Here is a 19,233-nt window from a genome sequence, read left to right on the forward strand (position 1 = left end):
TGTGACGGTCTCTCTACCGTGTACTTCACAGTGGTCTGCAGAGTAAGAATGTGGATGCACATGCCTAACCCTACTCCCTGTAGCGCAAGCTAGTACGCTGCGCGTCGAGCTACGCGAGCAGGTCGAAGTAGAGGGAGCAGTTGACCTGGTGTAAAGCTGGCGGCGGTGACAGAGCTGATAAGGAGTTTCGCAGCATCCTCGAGCCGTCGGAGAAGCGAGCGACGCGAAAACTGGGCTACGCTTCTAGAAGGGGCAGAGGTCGCCCGGCGGGGCGGGTCGTGTGGGCAGCGCGCGATGGCATCGCGTCCAGCATTCCCGGAGGCGGCGGGGGCGGGAGGGGGGCGGCAGTAGGGGCGGAGGCGGCTGCGGCTGGACCAGCGAGCGGTCGGCGGCGGCAGTCGGCGGCTGGAAGCGGCGCGGCCAACACGCGCTATCGTCTCCGTCCCCGTCACAGGTCAGTCCCCGTCTCTCTGCCCTACTAACAGCCCCAGGGGCGCTCCTCTCGCACTAACAACCACTAAGCGTCCCCACTAGGGACTGCTCTCGCCAGGAAACGCGCAGACCCCTCTAACACTCTTGGCGTCTAGCTGGGCGGTTTACACGTAAGCACAGGCATCCACAAGGCGGGGCAATTGTATCACTTGTCATCTACATATACATCTACATCCATACTCCGAAAGCCACCTGACGGTGTGTGGCGGAGGGTACCTTGAGTATCTCTATCGGTTCTCCCTTCTATTCCAGTCTCATATTGTTCGTGGAAAGAAGGATTGTCGGTGTGCCTCTGTGTGGGCTCTAATCTTTCTGATTTTATCCTCGCGGTCTCTTCGCGAGATATACGTAGGAGGGAGCAATATACTGCTTGACTCCTCGGTGAAGGTATGTTCTCGAAACTTCAACAAAAGCCCGCACCGAGCTACTGAGCGTCTCTCCTGCAGAGTCTTCCACTGGAGTTTATCTATCATCTCCGTAACGCTTTCGCAATTACTAAATCATCATGTAACGAAGCGCGCTGCTCTCCGTTGGATCTTCTCTATAGCTTCTATCAACTCTATCTGGTACGGATCCCACACTGGTGAGCAGTATTCGAGCAGTGGGCGAACAAGCGTACTGTAACCTACTTCCTTTGTTTTCGGATTGCATTTCCTTAGGATTCTTCCAATGAATCTCAGTCTGGCATCTGCTTTACCGACGATCAACTTTATATGATTATTCCATTTTAAATCACTCCTAATGCGTACTCCCAGATAATTTATGGAATTAACTGCTTCCAGTTGCTGATCTGCTATATTGTAGCTAAATGATAAGGGATCTTTCTTTCTATGTATTCGCAGCACATTACACTTGTCTACATTGAGATTCAATTGCCATTCCCTGCACCATCCGTCAATTCGCTGCAGATCCTCCTGCATTTCAGTACAAATTTCCACTGTTACAACCTCTCGATATACCACAGCATCATCCGCAAAAAGCCTCACTGAACTTCCCATGTCATCCACAAGGTCATTTACGTGTATTGTGATTAGCAAAGGTCCTACGGCACTCCCCTGCGACACACCTTCAATCACTCTTACTTCGGAAGACTTCTCTCCATTGAGAATGACATGCTGCGTTCTGTTATTTAGGAACTCTTCAATCCAATCCAGTCACCTCGAAGCTGGGGGTGTACCCTTTTTATTTTTTACAAGACGATCTCGCTTTCGTAGCAATATTTGTATGCCATTCTATTAAACTACAGATTTCGACCTACTCAGCGCTACGGGACATTCTGTGGTTTTAGCAATCACTATACTACTTGGATTTGTTTGGCTGTAACGCGGTTCTCCAAATATTAGACCGTTTCCTTGCACGGCGGCAATTTCGTTACCGTGCTGTAGTCAAGGTGGATACTAAACTTTCCAGAAAAGGGCCTGAATAAAAATAAAAAGAGTTGCCGATCTTTTCTGTGTAACCCCCCCCCCCCTTTCCCGTACAGGCCTCATCGAGCTGAAGAGAAGTATCTGTCCAAGATCCGACAAATCCCAGCATGTCATGAATATGGTACCCCCGGCCACCGTCCTTGCCTAGTGCCCACAAGGGCGCTCCTCCTCTTGCCACACCACGTAATCACAACAGTAGTTTACCATTTGTCTGAGGACAAAGAGAACCCGTAAAGGCTTGCTGAACCTGCAGTCTCTATGCGACACAGACGTTGTTGGAGGCTCTGAAAGACACGTCTATGCTTTCAGTACGTATGTACACTTATACATCCAACGACCGAAACGAACCACTCGAAAAGACAGCAGAACAATGTGGAATTTAGAGCTCGGAAAAGTGCCTTCTCCAGGAACTGGGACCTTCTCATAGTCTATCCCGTATAACAAAGCGCAACATCTAGTCATCGACTTACGAATCCTGCAGTCTAGTTGGTAGGGATCCCAAATAATGGTGTCAAACTGGGGGAGACGACAGCTGCCTTGGTTCAGTCCTAGGCTGTTAGAAGTCGATTGTATTGCCCGATTTCAGGATGATTTTAAGACATTTCTCATGTTTATACAGCCAATGCTGATCCTAGGTTACGGCTTACCCAAAAGACCCGAAAAAAGCACCTTTGAAAAGACATTGGATTCAGCCTTGGCTTAAATCGTAAGCGAATGTAATGTCATATCACTGTATTGTAAGTCTGGCATTCATATTCAAGTTCATAATATAAAAAAATGAAGTTAGGAACCTAAGTAACCTACCTTCACAAAAATATTCATAGGATACAAAAATGGTTGAAATGGCTCTGAGCACCATGGGACTTAACATTGGAGGTCATCAGTCCCCTACTTAAACCTAACTAACTTACGCACATTACACACACCCATGCCCGAGGCAGGATTCGAACCTGCGACCGTAGCGGTCGCGCGGTTCCAGACTGAAGCGCCTGGAACCGCTCGGCCACTCCGGCCGGCCGATAGGATACATATCAGTCGTTTGAAAATTCTAGTGCTCACTAAATAATAAAAGGCATGAAAATAATGTAATAAGTCCATTAAGATGCTCAAATGTGCAGTTGTGTAAGCAAACAGTGTTACATACAGATGGAATCACAGTTGTATAAGAGCTTCCTTTTTTTAAAAATTTTGTTCCCCTTTTCTTTCCTGTGACTACCATTCAGAAGAATTAATGCGGCATTTTTTGCTGGTATTTTTTTTTTGTTTTTTTTCCTGTCTAACAGCATTTCCTCGAGCACTTCGATTTTTTTTCTGTCTCGGATTCGTAATTTTCTATGTTAATCGTAACATAATTAGTTTACAAATAAAAATATTGTTCTGTTACTAACTCCTTGCATACCTTGGATTAAATCGTAAGAGAATGTAATGTCATGTCACTGTTTTATAAAGATGTCATTCATATTCACGTTAATAATAAAAAAAAACAATACCTTCACAAAAAGTTATTGATAAGATACGTATCAGTCGTTTGAAGTATAATAAGATTCGTGAACGTACTGTCAAATTTAGTTCACACGGCAAGACAAGTTCTGAGATTCTCCGAAATACACTGCGCAACAGAATTAAAGCACCACTTTTTGGAATCCTGCAATTGCATCCCATTGAGACGCGTAAGTTTGACATTTGGCTTAAAGGTGCCCACAACCCTCCTCTGTAATGCAGTGTAAAAGCGTGGCGCGTTACGACGTCACCCTTTGGCTCGGCGTCGCTTCAAACAGTAAGGTGCCGACACGTGCGAAAGAAAGGCCAAAGATCGGAAGTTCTTGTGTGCTGTTAGGCGGGTTAATGATATCACATTGGCACCAAATTTCACCACAATTCTGCCCAGTGCCACTATGGACGTCTGAGACCATGGGGACGTCGTCACAGGGCCTCTGACCCACATTTCCCCATTTCTTTTGACGTCTCTGCGAACTGTAAAAAAGCTCGACACCAATTCAGCCTGGCAGGTGCTCTAGCCGTTGTCTGGGGTTTGCCTAGCCTCAAGCGCTAGAGCAGCTGCCCGGCCGAAATGTGTCGAAATTTGTAACAAGTACATTTGTACTGCCTGGGTGGCCTGAGGGTGTTCCCGAACTGGAGAGTCCTAGAAGAACCCTCTGCCATTTTATTCACGCACATCTTAACGTTGCATTCCCGCGTGATCATGCCACAGAAGGAAGGAAAAATAGGGGGCCCAAAAACTATGAGCACCCTTTCCTGCTTCGGATCACGTTCAAATTCGCTAGATGGTTTTGAACGGCCCCTACTCGTTCCAAAGTGTACGACGGTACCAGCACTGTCAAAGGCTGTCAAGAACATCTACCTGTTGCTCGTCACACTGAGAACTGTTGTTTGCGACCACGAAATGTGTAGGAATCAACGACCCATGGAAAGTGGTTGTTCCACTGACACCGATTATACCATCCCCAGAGGCTTTTCACGTACATTCGGTGTGCCTGAAATGCGTGATTTCAAACCTAGATGTCGCAGTTGTAAACACCATCGCAAAGACGTCAAAAGAAGGGATGAAATGTGGGTCAGAGGGTCTCTGATGACATTCTCATAGGGTGACGCGTCCACGGTGACGTTGGGCAAAGTTGTGGTGAAGCTTGGTGCCAAATTGACAGCATTAATCGCTTTACAGTTCACGTGAACTTCCAGGCTGTCGCCTTTTTTTCGATGTGTCGACATCTTTCTGTTTGAAGCCTTGCCGAGCCAAACGGTTACATCGCATGGAGCCACGTTTTTGTGCCATTACAGAGAAAGGTCGTGGGCGCCTTTGAGCGACATTTCAAACTTAGGCTTCGCAACGGGGGACAATTACGGAATTTCAAAAAAGAGATCCTTTAATTTTGTTGCAGAGTGTAGTTTTACAAAAAATGTCAGTTTTATAATCTTGTCCCCTCTCGAATCACTTTCTGCCGTCGACCCTGTCCGTGAGTTGCATTTTGTTATTCCCATATTCAATTATTTACCTTGGTCGTATTGAAGCCTGTCTTGTCCTCTGTGCTATATCAGACTGGACATCGTATATTTTATAGTGCGGGCATGCATACCGAAAAGACTTTCCGCGCTGGAGCGGAGTGTGCGCTGTTGCGAAACTTCGTGGCAGATTACGAATCAGTATTCGAACCCGGGACGTTGCCTTAACGTCTGAGCTACCCGACCGTAAATGACGGTCTGCCGTCACAGCTCCACTCCCGCCAGTACCTCACAGCCTAAACAATGTATGTCATGTACTGGCTACACGCCCACGTGACGCTGCTAAATTTTTAGAACTGATAATGGCTGCTAAACGGTAACCGGTAATCAGTTTCAATAAAGTATTACGTGACTGAGACGCTGAGTTTGTCATATAGACGATACCTGCTTGATAATACTATTTCATTGGGACTGCGAGCTCGCTACAGAAATTAAATTCCTCTGAAGGTGGTTGTAGAGGAGAAAATTAGTGTTTAACGCCCCGTCGACAACGAGGTCATTAGAGACGGAGCACATACTTGGATTAGGGAAGGATGGGGAAGGAAATCGACCGTACCGTTTCGAAGGATCTATCCCGGCATTTGCCCGAAGCGATTTAGGAAAATCAGGGATGGCCGGACGCGGGTTTGAACCGTCGTCCGCCGGAATTCGAGTCCAGTGTGCTAACCACTGCGGCACCTCGCTCAGTTTGATGGTTGTATAATACGAAAAATTTTGTGGACGAGGGGCGATTTACACTATTTTAAGAGCAGGGTTAGTTACAAGTTAGCCGGCCAGGGGTGACCGAGCGGTTCTAGGCGCTTAAGTCTGGAACCGCGCGACCGCTGCGGTCGCAGTTTCGAATCTTGCCTCGGGCATGGATGTGTGTGATGTCCTTAGGTTAGTTAGGTTTAAGTAGTTCCAAGTTCTAGGGGACTGATGACCACAGATGTTAAGTCCCATAGTGCTCAGAGCCATTTGAACCAGTTACAAGTTAAGCAGAAGAACGGAAAGTACATTAACATGTTAGCTGTTGGTTCCCACTGCAGGAGCCTAGGCTGACGGTCGTTTAGTGGTTTTTCTGACGTTTTACCAGCACGAGTGGCTGGCACTGTCGAAGATTCACCTCCAATTGGCGGTATCGAACACTGGAGCGTGAATCTTTCACATTGTGCTGGCGGAATTTCAAAGAAACCACTGAGCGACAGTCGGCCGAAGATCTCGAGACGTGCGCCAGCCAACCACATCAAGAAGTGGCCGTGATAGCGCCAACAGTTTATAAAATGTGCATTACATAAAAATCGCGTATGTTTTGTGGCTGTCACGGACGCTTCGACACTCCATTTTGTAACTTTAGTTTATCTGAGTAATGCTCTCCGCATAACATACCGCACATTGAATGAGACTTTCACTCTGCAGCGGAGTGTGCGCTCATATGAAACTCCCTGGCAGATTAAAACTGTGTGCCGGACCGAGACTCGAACTCGGGACCTTTGCCTTTCGCGGGCAAATGCTCTACCAATTGAGCTACCCATGCACGACTCACAGCTTTATTTCTGCCAGTACCTCGTCTCCTACTTTCCAGACTTTACAGAAGCTCTCCTGCTAACCTTGCAGAACTAGCACTCCTGGAAGAAAGGAAGTGCTTGGGTAGCTCAATTGGTAGAATACTTGCCCGCGAAAGGCAAGGTCCCGAGTTCGAGTCTCGGTCCGGCACACAGTTTTAATCTGCCAGGAAGTTTCATACCGCATATCGCTCACTGGCCCTCAGGTCTGCAGTTAGACTACGTGGTACGGCCCGTTCTCATGAACCGGGCTTAGACCGCGCCGCAGCCGCCGCTTTGCGCTGCTGCCGGGGCGTGGCAGCGGGAGCGGCGTTCCCTATATCACAGTCACCCGGCGACAGCCACGGTCGTAGTCGCCCACGCAGGCAAGCAGACGTAAAAGGCGCTGTGAGCCCAGGCGAGCAGCTTTCCCCCTTGCAAACACCTGCGCCGCGACGTCCCACGAAACACACAGCGCTTCTACCTGCGCGAGCAAATGTGTCTTAATAACGCAACGACGATGATCGCCTAGGGGCGAGTGTAGGCCTGTAACTCAACTGCAGCTAGATCGTGCCCCACCGTTGACACAAGTAAGAACCGTGAGACGCAGCCAAGTCTTGTGCAGAGGCGGTTTGCTACAGCATGTTAGAAAGTACAGAGTGATCAAAAAGTCAGTATAAATTTGAAAACTGAATAAATCACGGAATAATGTAGACAGAGAGGTACAAATTGACACACATGCTTGGAATGACGGGGTTTTATTAGAACAAAAAAAAAAGTTAAAAAAATGTCCGACAGATGGCGCTTCATCTGATCAGAATAGCAATAATTAGCATAACAAAGTAAGACAAAGCAAAGATGATGTTCTTTACAGGAAATGCTCAATATGTCCACCATCATTCCTCAACAATAGCTGTAGTCGAGAAATAATGTTATGAACAGCACTGTAAAGCGTGTCCGGAGTTATGGTGAAGCATTGGCGTCGGATGTTGTGTTTCAGCATCCCTGGAGATGTCGGTCGATCACGATACACTTGCGACTTCAGGTAACCCCAAAGCCCATAATCGCACGGACTGAGGTCTGGGGACCTGGGAAGTCAAACATGACGAAAGTGGCGTCTGAGCACACGATCATCACCAAACGACGCGCGCAAGAGATCTTTCACGCATCCAGCAATATGGGGTGGAGCGCCATCCTGCATAAACATCGTACGTTCCAGCAGGTGCTTATCAGACAGGCTGGCGATGATGCGATTCTGTAACATATCGGCGTACCTCTCACCCTTCACGGTAGCAGTTTTGCTGTCCAGCGCCACCTGTCGAAAATTTCGTGAACTTTGTTTTTTTTTTGTTCTAATAAAACCCCATGTCATTCCAAGCATGTGTGTCAATTTTTACCTCTCTATCTACATTATTCCGTGGTTTATTAAGTTTTCAAATTTATACTGACTTTTTGATCACCCGGTACAGCCAGCACTGCGGAAAGTGAACTATATAACGAGACATTGTAACATGCCACTTCTGTGAGCATATAGACATGTGTTCGGAGCAGAATTTTTTCTGATTTCTTCCCGACTTTTCTCATTATAGTTGGGGCAGTACAATGCGTAGTCATAGAGATGTATAAAAGGGTCACTTATTCGAAAACATGTAACTGCCTCCCATTTCGTTCAACGTACTTATCTACATCTACATCTCGCACATCCACATAGATGCTCCGCAAGCCACCGTCGGTGCGTACTGGAGAGTACCCTGTACCACTACTAGTCATTTCCTTTCCTCTTCCACTCGAAAATAGAGCGACGGAAAAACGACTATCTGCATGCTTCCGTATGAGCCCTAATTTCTCGTGTCTTATCTTCGTGGTCCTTACGCACAATGTATGTTGGCAGCAGCAGATTCGTTCGTCAGTCAGCTTCAAATTCCGTTTCTCTAAATTTTCTCTAGGTTCTCGAAAATAACGTCGCCTTCCCTCCAGGGATTCCCATTTGAGTTTCCTAACATCTCGATAATACTTGCGTGTTTTTCGAGCCTACCGGTAACAAATCTAGCAGCCCGCCTCTGAATTGCTTCGATGTCTTCCTTCAATACGAGCTGGTACGGATCCCAAACACTCGAGCAGTACTCAAGAATAGGTCGCACCAGCGTGCTATATGCGGTCTCCTTTACAGGTGAACCACTCTTTCCTATAATTCTCCCAATAAACCGAAGTCGATCATTCGTCTTTCCTTCCACAGTTCTCTCATGCTCGTTTCATCTCATATCGTTTTGCAACGTTATGCCCAGACATTTAAACAATTTGAGTGTGTCAAGCAGAACACTAGTAATACCGTGTCTGAACATTACAGGTTTCTTCTTCCTACTCATCGGCATTAACTTACATTTTTACAAATTTAGCTTTTGCTGTCATCACACCAACTGGAAATTTTGTCTACGTTTTGTATCTCCCTATAGTCACTCAACTTCGACACCTTACCGTATACCACGGCGTCATCAGCAAACAACCACAGATTGCTGCCCACCCTGTCGGTCAAATCATTTATGTATACAGATGACAACAGCGCTGCTATCTCACTTCCCTGGCGGAGGTTCGAGTCCTCCCTCGGGCATGGGTGTGTGTGTTTGTCCTTAGGATAATTTACGTTAAGTAGTGTGTAAGCTTAGTGACTGATGATCTTAGCAGTTAGTTCAGTCCCATAAGATTTCACACACATTTATTTTCACTTCCCTGGGGCACACTCGAGAATACCCTTGTCTCGGATGACCACCTGCTGTCGAGGACAACATACTGGGTTCTACTACTTAAGAAGTCTTCGAGCCACTCACATGTCTGTGAACTTATTCCATTTGCTCGTACCTTCGTTAACAGCTTGCAATGGGGCACCATCTCAAATGCTTTCCAGAAATCTATAAATATGGAATCTGCTTGTTGCCCTTCATCCACAGTTCGCAGAGTATCATGTGAGAAAAAGGCAAGCTGAGTTTCCCAAGGGTGATGCTTTCTAAAAACATGCTGATTCGTGGACATATGCTTCTCAGTCTCAAGAAAGTTTATTATATCCGAAGTCAGAATATGTTAAAGGATTCTGCAGCAAACAGAAGTTAGGGATACTGGTCTGTAATTTTGCAGGTCCGTTCTTTTACCCTTCTTATACAATGGAGTCACCTGCGCCTTTTTCTAGTCGCTTGAGGCTTATTGTTGGGCGATAGATTCACGCTAAATGTAACCTAGGGAAGGGGCCAATGCCGTAGAGTACTCTTCGTATAACTGAACTGGGATTCCATTCGGACCTTGTGATTTATTTTATATTTTATTAATCTTCCTCTACAAAGTACTTTGGTTTCATGCGACTCACCAAATGATATTTTCTTGTACGAAACTCTTCATCTCAGAGTAGCACTTCACTCTACATCCTCGGTTATTCCAGTCTTTTTTTACACTGTACATGTGTCCCTCGTACCACGAAAGTTATTCCCAGACGTCTTAACACATGTCCCTTCACTTGTCATTCTTTTGCCGCACATTTATTCCGTCGGCGTTTTTCCGGGGAACCTCTTCATGTCTTACCTTAATTTTCTAAATTCTTCTATTGCACCACATCTACATTTACATGATTACCCTGCAATTCACATTTAAGTTCTTGGCAGAGGGATCATCGAACCACAATCACACTATCTCTCTACCATTCCACTCCCGAACAGCGCGCGGGAAAAACGAACACCTAAACCTTTCTGTTCGAGCTCTGATTTCTCTTATTTTATTTTGATGATAATTCCTACCTATGTAGGCTGGGCTCAACGAAATATTTTCGCATTCGGAAGAGAAAGTTGGTGACTGAAATTTCGTAAATAGATCTCGCCGCGACGAAAAACGTCTTTGCTTTAATGACTTCCATCCCAACTCGCATATCATATCCGCCACACTCTCTCCCCTATTACGTGATAATACAAAACGAGCTGCCTTTTTTTGCACCCTTTCGATGTCCTCCATCAATCCCACCTGGTAAGGATCCCACACCGCGCAGCAATATTCTAACAGAGGACGAACGAGTGTAGTGTAGTGTAAGCTGTCCTTCCTCACGATATTATCTATGTGGTCTTTCCAACTGAAGTTGTTCGTAATTTTAACACCCAGGTACTTAGTTGAATTGACAGCCTTGAGAATTGTACTATTTATCGAGTAATCGAATTCCAACGGATTTCTTTTGGAACTCATGTGGATCACCTCACACTTTTCGTTATTTAGCGTCAACTGCCACCTGCCACACCATACAACAATCTTTTCTAAATCGCTTTGCAACTGATACTGGTCTTCGGATGACCTTACTAGACGGTAAATTACAGCATCATCTGCGAACAACCTAAGAGGACTGCTCAGATTGTCACCCATGTCATTTATATAGATCAGGAACAGCAGAGGTCCCAGGACGCTTCCCTGGGGAACACCTGATATCACTTCAGTTTTACTCGATGATTTGCCGTCTATTACTACGAACTGCGACCTTCCTGACAGGAAATCACGAATCCAGTCGCACAACTGAGACGATACCCCATAGGCCTGCAGCTTGATTAGAAGTCGCTTGTGGTGTCAAAAGCTTTCCGGAAATCTAGAAATACGGAATCAACTTGAGATCCCCTGTCGATAGCGGTCATTACTTCGTGCGAATAAAGAGCTTAAAAGCTTAGATTTCGCCACTGTCATACAATGCTGTGCTCCAGTCGTAAATTCTCAGAAATTTCTTCCTCAATTTAAGGCCTACGTTTGATACCACCAGACTTCTTTTCGCCAGAAGTGCCCTCTTTGCTGTGCTAGTGTGCATTTTATGTCCCCCTCGCTTCGTCCATCATATGTTATTCTGCTTCTTGGGTATCATGACTCCTACGTGGTCCTCAATTTTGTTGGTAAGTTTCTCAATAATCTCGTTACTGCTACTCCTTATTACTTCTGTCTTCCTTTGATTATCTCCCAATCCATATTCTGTCCTCAGTACACTGTTCATGCCACTCAGTATGGCCTGCAATTCTTCTTCACGTTCAGTGAGGATAGCAATGTCATCAGCTAATCTTACCGCTGATGTTTTTTAACTATGAATTTTAATCGCACGAATGAACTTATATTTTAATTCCGTCATTGCTTCTTCGACTCAGAGTTTGAACAGCAGTGGAGCATAACTGCATTCCTCTGTTACACTCTATGCTCCTTCAAATACGACATAAAATGTAACGAAACTGTTGTACGGTTAAGAGATGGGTCGCTTCGACTAAACTATAAGTATGCAGAGTTTTGTATCTTTTTTTTAAATTCTGAAACTAGTTCCCCTATGATGATACAACTGTGATGCAAGCATTAAAAATAACACTGTATTTCTGCCATCAAGGCGGACCATGAGAATAAAGAGTCCTTGTCCACTGTAGTGAAGCACCTTCCTCGGAGATAATCTTATCAAGCAGGTCTATCTTAGAACTAACTGTAGGAGTTGTCTGCAGCTGTTCGCAGTACGGTGCGTCTTTCTATACCCGAGAGAGCGGCGACTTCGCAACTAGGTCGGCGCAGCACTCTTTCGCCCTCGGGATATCCTGCTTAAGTACTCGCAGTGGAATAGCCGTCTGTGTGCAATTGCCGGGGTCAGCTCTTTACACTGGCGGTCTATTACACGGTAATCAAAAGTTGAAGAACAGAACAATTCACGGCAGAATTCGCGAGGCAAGTGTATGCACAGACGCACTTCCTTACGCACACGCTCACCTCAATGCACCCACGCAAATATCTCAGTTGCACTCAAAATTCCACAAACGCCTGGCGTGTGCTCTATTTTACCACAGATCAGTTCAAAAATGGCTCTGAGCACTATGGGACTTAACTTCTGAGGTCATCAGTCCCCTAGAACTTAGAACTACTTAAACCTAACTATCCTAAGGACATCACACACATCCATGCCCGAGGCACGATTCGAACCTGCGACCGTAGCGGTCGCGCGGTTCCAGACTGTAGCGCCTAGAACCACTCGGCCACCCCGGCAGGCAGAGATCTGTGTGTTCTCGTACACCAGAGGAGCAAAGAAGGAAGATTAGGTTTTTACGCCCCGTGGACAACGAGGTGATTAGAGATGGAGCCGTAGCTCATATAGGACATGGATGGCAAAGGAATTGTTCGTTCCCTTTTCAAAGGGTACACAAGAAGAAGGTGATGGAACACAGGAATCTGTAGTTATTTCTGCCTCCTAATTCGCTCTCACTGATCGATGTAATTGTCGGTTCTAATGAGGACGACTCGTATGATACAGGTTGGGGTGCAATTGTGCGTTGATGTTCGTCATAAAAATTGTGTAAAATCGTGCTTCTATGAGGAAAAAGCTGTTCAAAGGGTTTCAAGAGCATCTTGTCAGCTAGCTTGCTGTATACTATAAATTATGAAACTGACAAGGGACGTGCTCTATGTCCAACGGCTACAGTCGATTAAAAGTTTTCAAAATACGGAAAAGTGTCAACTGCATCAGATATGAAGGTCATTCAACCGTAAAAAATCTGCGTTTGTGTACAACCGATGTTGAACAGCTCGCAGCATAGAACTCCACAATGCAATGACTTTGAATCAAACAGTCTGGAAACACCGAAAACGATGTAGCATGTCTACATGTTGATGCTTCAAGTATTGCACGTACTCATATATTGTTTCACACACCTGTTTAATTTTCTGATAAAGAAAGCCTCGTTTACGACACTTCTGAAACCGTTGCTCATAATTGTATTTTACACCGAACTGTTTCTTCGGCGACTTGGCTGCGTGTTCTCAAAATTTCTTCTAGGCTACTTGGAACCTACGATGCGTTCTAGAGCTCATAACCTAGTTTTTACTTCCGTACAGTCCACAAGAAACAGCCGTAACTTTGTAAACGTTTAGCATCGAGTCCTTTCGTACTTTTCCCCTAAGCGTTCTTGTAATGGTGGCACTCATGTTATCAATTTCTCTCTCTCTCTCTCCCCTTTCCTCTCTCTCTCCCTCTCCCTCTCTCTTTCTCTCTCTCTCTCCCTATTATTTTTTTTCTGTATCAACTTGACATGTCTCAGCCCAAGAGTCTGGAGGTGTTGACTTACTCACGGTTTTCTTTTCTAATATGAATGTACATCTTAAAGGTTGCGAGCCCTTGAATGCCATGGACCGTGCTTAAATTATGTTCCGTTCCTATTTTATGTAGTTCATATAGCACTCTCTGTAAATTATCTTCCCTATCTGCAACTATAATCTGGTCATCAAACATAAGATAAAATTTCTCCATTTGAAGCTGTCCTCTACACTAAATTTCATAACCCGTTGTTTCCATTCCCTCACAATGCTGTGTAAATGTAAATACACAGTAACGGTGAAACAACATTCATGTCTGGCCGCTTTGTTGACATTTCGTTGGCTGATATTCCCAGGTTTAGCTTTACGGTGCATTCATCGGTTTTCCACTGTATAGTAGATGTAGTGGTATTCGTCTTTTTTCGATAATACTCCACAGTTTTCCTCTTTGAACATTATCAGCAGCTTTACTATAGTCTTTAAAGACTATGTTGTTGTTGTTGTAGTCTTCAGTGCAGAGACTGGTTTGATGCAGCTCTCCATGCTACTCTATCCTGTGCAAGCTTCATCTCTCAGTACCTACTGCAACCTACATCCTTCTGAATCTGTTTAGCGTATTCATCTCTTGGTCTTCCTCTACGATTTTTACCCTCCGTGCTGCCCTCCAATACTAAATTGCTGATCCCTTGATGCCTCAGAATATGCCCTACGAAGCGATCCCTTCTTCTAGTCAAGGTGTGCTACAAATTTTTCTTCTCCCAATTCTGTTCAATACCTCCTCATTAGTTATGTGATCTACCCATATAATCTTCAGCATTGTTCGGTAGCACCACATTTCAAAAGCTTCTATTCTCTTCTTGTCCAAACTATTTATCGTCCATGTTTCACTTCCATACATGGCTACACTCCATAAAAATACTTTCAGAAATGACTTCCTGACACTTAAATCAATACTCGATGTTAACAAATTTCTCTTCTTCAGAAAACTTTCCTTGCCATTGCCAGTCTACATTTTATATCCTCTCTACTTTGACCATCATCAGTTATGTTGCTCCCCAAATAGGAAAACTCATTTGCTACTTTAAGCGTCTCATTTCCTAATCTAATTCCCGCAGCATCATCCGATTTAATTCGTCTACATTCCATGATCCTCGTTTTGCTTTTGTTGATGTTCATCTTATATCCTCCTTTCAAGACACTGTCCATTCCGTTCAGCTGCTCTTCCAGGTCCTTTGCCGTCTCTGACAGAATTACAATGTCATCGGCGAACCTCGAAGTTTTTATTTCTTCTCCATGGATTTTAATTCCTAGTCCAAATTTTTCCTTTGTTTCCTTTACTGCTTGCTCAATATACAGATTGAACAACATCGGGGATAGGCTACAACCCTGTCTCACTCCCTTTAAAGACTATAAAGGTTGTTAAATTGTATTATCTTCATTTTTCTTATTTGTTTTAGTGAGAAAAAGTTGTCTATGCAGGAAACGTTGTATGCACTATGTAGATGGCGTCACTGTTACCTAATCTTCGGCCGGCCGGAGTGGGCGTGCGGTTCTAGGCGGTACAGTCTGGAGCCGAGTGACCGCTACGGTCGCATGTTTGAATCCTGCCTCGGGCATGGCTCTGAGCACAATGGGACTTAACATCTGTGGTCATCAGTCCCCTAGAACTTAGAACTACTTAAACCTAACTAACCTAAGGACATCACACACATCCATGTCCGAGGCAGGATTCGAACCTGCGACCGTAGCAGTCCCCCGGTTCCGGACTGGGCGCCTAGAACTGCTAGACCACCGCGGCCCGACGGGCATGGATGTGTGTGATGTCCTTAGGTTAGTTAGGTTTAATTAGTTCTAAGTTCTAGTCGACTGATGACCTCAGAAGTTAAGTCGCATAGTGCTCAGAGCCATTTGAACCATTTTGAACCTAATCTTCGTGCAGCTGCGCTGAAGCGCTAATCACTTGTGTATCCAAAAACTCGTAACACATCTCGTGCTAATTTGTCGTTTATCGCCTCCAGCCTTCAAGTTGTTGCCGCCAGTGTGCGCTTGATACCTGCAGCGACTAGAGACCAGTATATCGAGAGAGGCCGGTATGGGGAGTCCTACTTGCACACAGTGAGCGGCAACAGATGTAGCAGGCACTGCCCAGAGCCGGTGGCGCCGGGTGCAATGACCGGCCCAGGCAGGCTATCGCCGCCAGATGTACTGCCTGCTCCCCTTCCTGTGCTTCTCTGTCTCGGCTGCAGCTGCAGTACGCCACCTGCTGCAGCTGCCAGTCTCAGCTACCAGCAATTCCGCAACTGAGCGATTAGTCTCTCCGACTGTCATCACCATGTGCCGGGGTTCCATCTCTCATTCATCCGCCTAGCAAACAGAACACAGCATGTTGTTCTCAATGGAGAGACGTCTACAGACGTTAAAGTAATCTCTGGCGTGCCACAGGGGAGTGTTATGGGACCATTGCTTTTCACAATATATATAAATGACCTAGTAGATAGTGTCGTAAGTTCCATGCGGCTTTCCGCGGATGATGCTGTAGTATACAGAGAAGTTGCAGCATTAGAAAATTGTAGCGAAATCCAGGAAGATCTGCAGCGGGTAGGCACTTGGTGCAGGGAGTGGCAACTGACCCTTAACATAGACAAATGTAATGTATTGCGAATACATAGAAAGAAGGATGCTTTATTGTATGATTATATGATAGCGGAACAAACACTGGTAGCAGCTACTTCTGTAAAATATCTGGGAGTATGCGTGCGGAACGATTTGAAGTGGAATGATCATATAAAATTAATTGTTGGTAAGGCCGGTATCAGGTTGAGATTCATTGGGAGAGTCCTTAGAAAATGTAGTCCACCAACAAAGGAGGTGGCTTACAAAACATTCGTTCGACCTATACTTGAGTATTGCTCATCAGTGTGGGATCCGTACCAGGTCGAGTTGACAGAGGAGATAGAGAAGATGCAAAGAAGAGCGGCGCGTTTCGTCATAGGGTTATTTGGTAAGCGTGATGGAGTTACGGAGATGTTTAGCAAACTGAAGTGGCAGAGTCTGCAAGAGAGGCGCTCTGCATCGTGGTGTAGCTTGCTGTCCAGGTTTCGAGAGGGTGCGTTTCTGGATGAGGTATCGAATATATTGCTTCCCCCTACTTATACCTCCCGAGGAGATCACGAATGTAAAATCAGAGAGATTCGAGCGCGCATGGAGGCTTTCCGGCAGTCGTTCTTCCCGCGAACCATACGCGACTGGAACAGGAAAGGGAGGTAATGACAGTGGCATGTAAAGGGCCCTCCGCCACACACCGTTGGGTGGCTTGCGGAGTATAAATGTAGATGTAGAACTGAAACTGAAGACAACAGCAACAGCAAATTCTGCATAAGCGATTGGCTCGAGAATTCCTTAACTATTAGCTGTTACCCGTGGCTACGCTCCCATTTCTTATGATAACGTCAGCTGCTCTCACCTATCTGTCAGTTTGGGTAAGCGTAGCACGACGCATACATGCGCCGATCCCTCCCACGGGCCTCCCCTTCAACTTAGACCCCGGAATGACGATGTGGCACACACACAGCGTTGCTGTTGAGCAGTGCATGCGGACGGGCGCCGGCAGGTGGGCACATCTATGCATCATGCTGTTGAAGTAGCTACACATGATGCATGATTATGCAACAAATTTAATAAATTTTTAACACGGCTTATGTTCACTGATGTAAAAAAATTATTCCATCTCCAACTTCACACTTTTAAGGGTCGACTTTTGCCTTTTTTATTTTATAAAGTAATCTACCTTCTTCCTGCCAACGGCCTTGCCGCAGTGGTAACATCGGTTCCCGTCAGATCACCGAAATTAGGCTGGCTGGCTGGGCTAGCACCTGGATGGGTTACCATCCCGTCTGCCGAGCCATTTTGGCAAGTGGGGTGCACTCAGCACTTGTGAGGCAAACTGAGGAGCTGCTTGATTGAGAAGTTCTCGTAAACTGACATGCGGCCGGGGAGTGTTCTGCTGACCATATGCCCCTCCATATCCGCGTCCAGTGACGCCTGTGGGCTGAGGATAACACGGCAGTCGGTCGTAGCGTTGGGCATTCATGTCCTGTTCGGGCTGAGTTAAGCTTAATTTTACCTTCTTCTTTCGGGTTCAAGTTATCTCCATATCAAGTTTCATCTAAATTGGTTCAGCGGTTCAATCGACAAAACGTAACAGAGATACTTCCGCACATTTGGTACGGAAGTATGGATTTAACACCCCGAGGATTGTATAAGCATTTCATTCATTACGCTCAATCTATTATGCAGAACGTATCAATCAATAAAAGCATTTTCACAAATATGATAAAGTTCAACAGTCAAAGAATAAATAGCATTTCCAAAGAGTAAACATATTTCGCTAATTCGCGTAATATTCTGCAAACCAATAAATATCTTCTACTACATACTTTCTAAAGCAGCCTATGTTCATTCTCAGCGCTCAACCTACCTCAACAGCAAATTTCATCAAAATCGGTTCAACAGTTTAGTCGTGAAAACGTAACACACTTTCGCTTTTATAAAGCTTTACATTACGATATCTTTTTCTTTTTCTCGTGATCATATTTTCATAAAATGAAGCCTAAATTTTGCCCAAACCCATGCTCACATTACCTGTGAAAATCCCATGAAAAGTTGTCTATTATTTTTGGAGATTTCTTGTTCAGACACGATGGTTTTAGATAAAAAAATTTATCACGGTATCTTTTTTCCGTGATCCAATTTTGATTAAATACAGCTTATACGTTGTCGCAAGCTACGTTCAAGTCACCTATGGAGACCCCATCAAAATTTGTCTAATACTCTTGGAGGTAGCGTCTTCAAACAGACAAACTTGACGGTTTTGCATTTTTATTATTAATATAGAATACGTAGAAAACAGAAGAGAAGCCAGTACGTCATACTGCACGGCGAATGTTGCACAGAAGTGAAAGTAAAATGGCGTGCATCCGAAAGAAGCGTAACATGACCTCTCGTGTTCTCAATACACGAGTAAACGATTTATCAGACAGGATCTGCGGGAGTATAAGACTGTTTGCTGGTGATTGTGAGCAGTTGCAGAAAGACGTCGACAAAATTTCCTCTTGGTATAAGGGGTGGCAGCTCTCTTTAAATGTAGATAAATGTAAGAAACACTTTTAACAAAGAGGAACAACCCGATGATACCTGATCACATGAACAGCGGTGAGCATCAAAAAAGTGTTCAAATGTGTGTGAATTCCTAAGGGACCAAACCGCTTAGGTCATCTGTCCCTAGACTTACACACTAAACTAAACTAACTTATGCTAAGAACAACACACACACACCCATGCCCGAGGGAGGACTCTAACCTCCGGCTGGAGGGGCCGACAAAATCAATAAGAAGAAAAATGTGGATAGAGGGAAATGACACATGCTAAACTACTAAAAGTAACACACCTCCGTCCTTCACAGAGGTGTGACCGCAGCATGCCGTATAATGACGTGGAGCGTCCAAGGCCGTAATGGATTGAAATCTCGCTTACGGTCAGAGTGGGCGTAGAACGTGTGATACTTGGAATATCGCCTAATCGTCTTAGCAAGCAAAGTTGCTTATGTGACCATTCCCAAAGTATTTACTGTTTAACAGTACTGATCGCTCTACTATGGCTTCCAGTAACACAAAGAAGCTTAGGGATTTAGGCAAGAGCAGTCAGATTAG

General features: G+C 45.2%; 1 protein-coding gene across 1 annotated transcript in view; it reads left to right on the forward strand.

Annotated features, from left to right (window-relative positions):
* The first annotated feature begins 363 nt into the window (after positions 1 to 363).
* The window catches only part of LOC126242824 (SPARC), a 101,333-nt gene continuing 82,463 nt past the window's right edge, over positions 364 to 19,233 (forward strand). Inside the window, exon 1 of the mRNA XM_049948119.1 lies at positions 364 to 454. The gene's annotated coding sequence lies outside the window, so the exon portion shown is untranslated. The remainder of the gene's footprint in view (positions 455 to 19,233) is intronic.

Source organism: Schistocerca nitens, chromosome 1 (genome assembly GCF_023898315.1).
Source record: "Schistocerca nitens isolate TAMUIC-IGC-003100 chromosome 1, iqSchNite1.1, whole genome shotgun sequence".
NCBI classification, from domain to species: Eukaryota; Metazoa; Arthropoda; class Insecta; order Orthoptera; family Acrididae; genus Schistocerca; species Schistocerca nitens.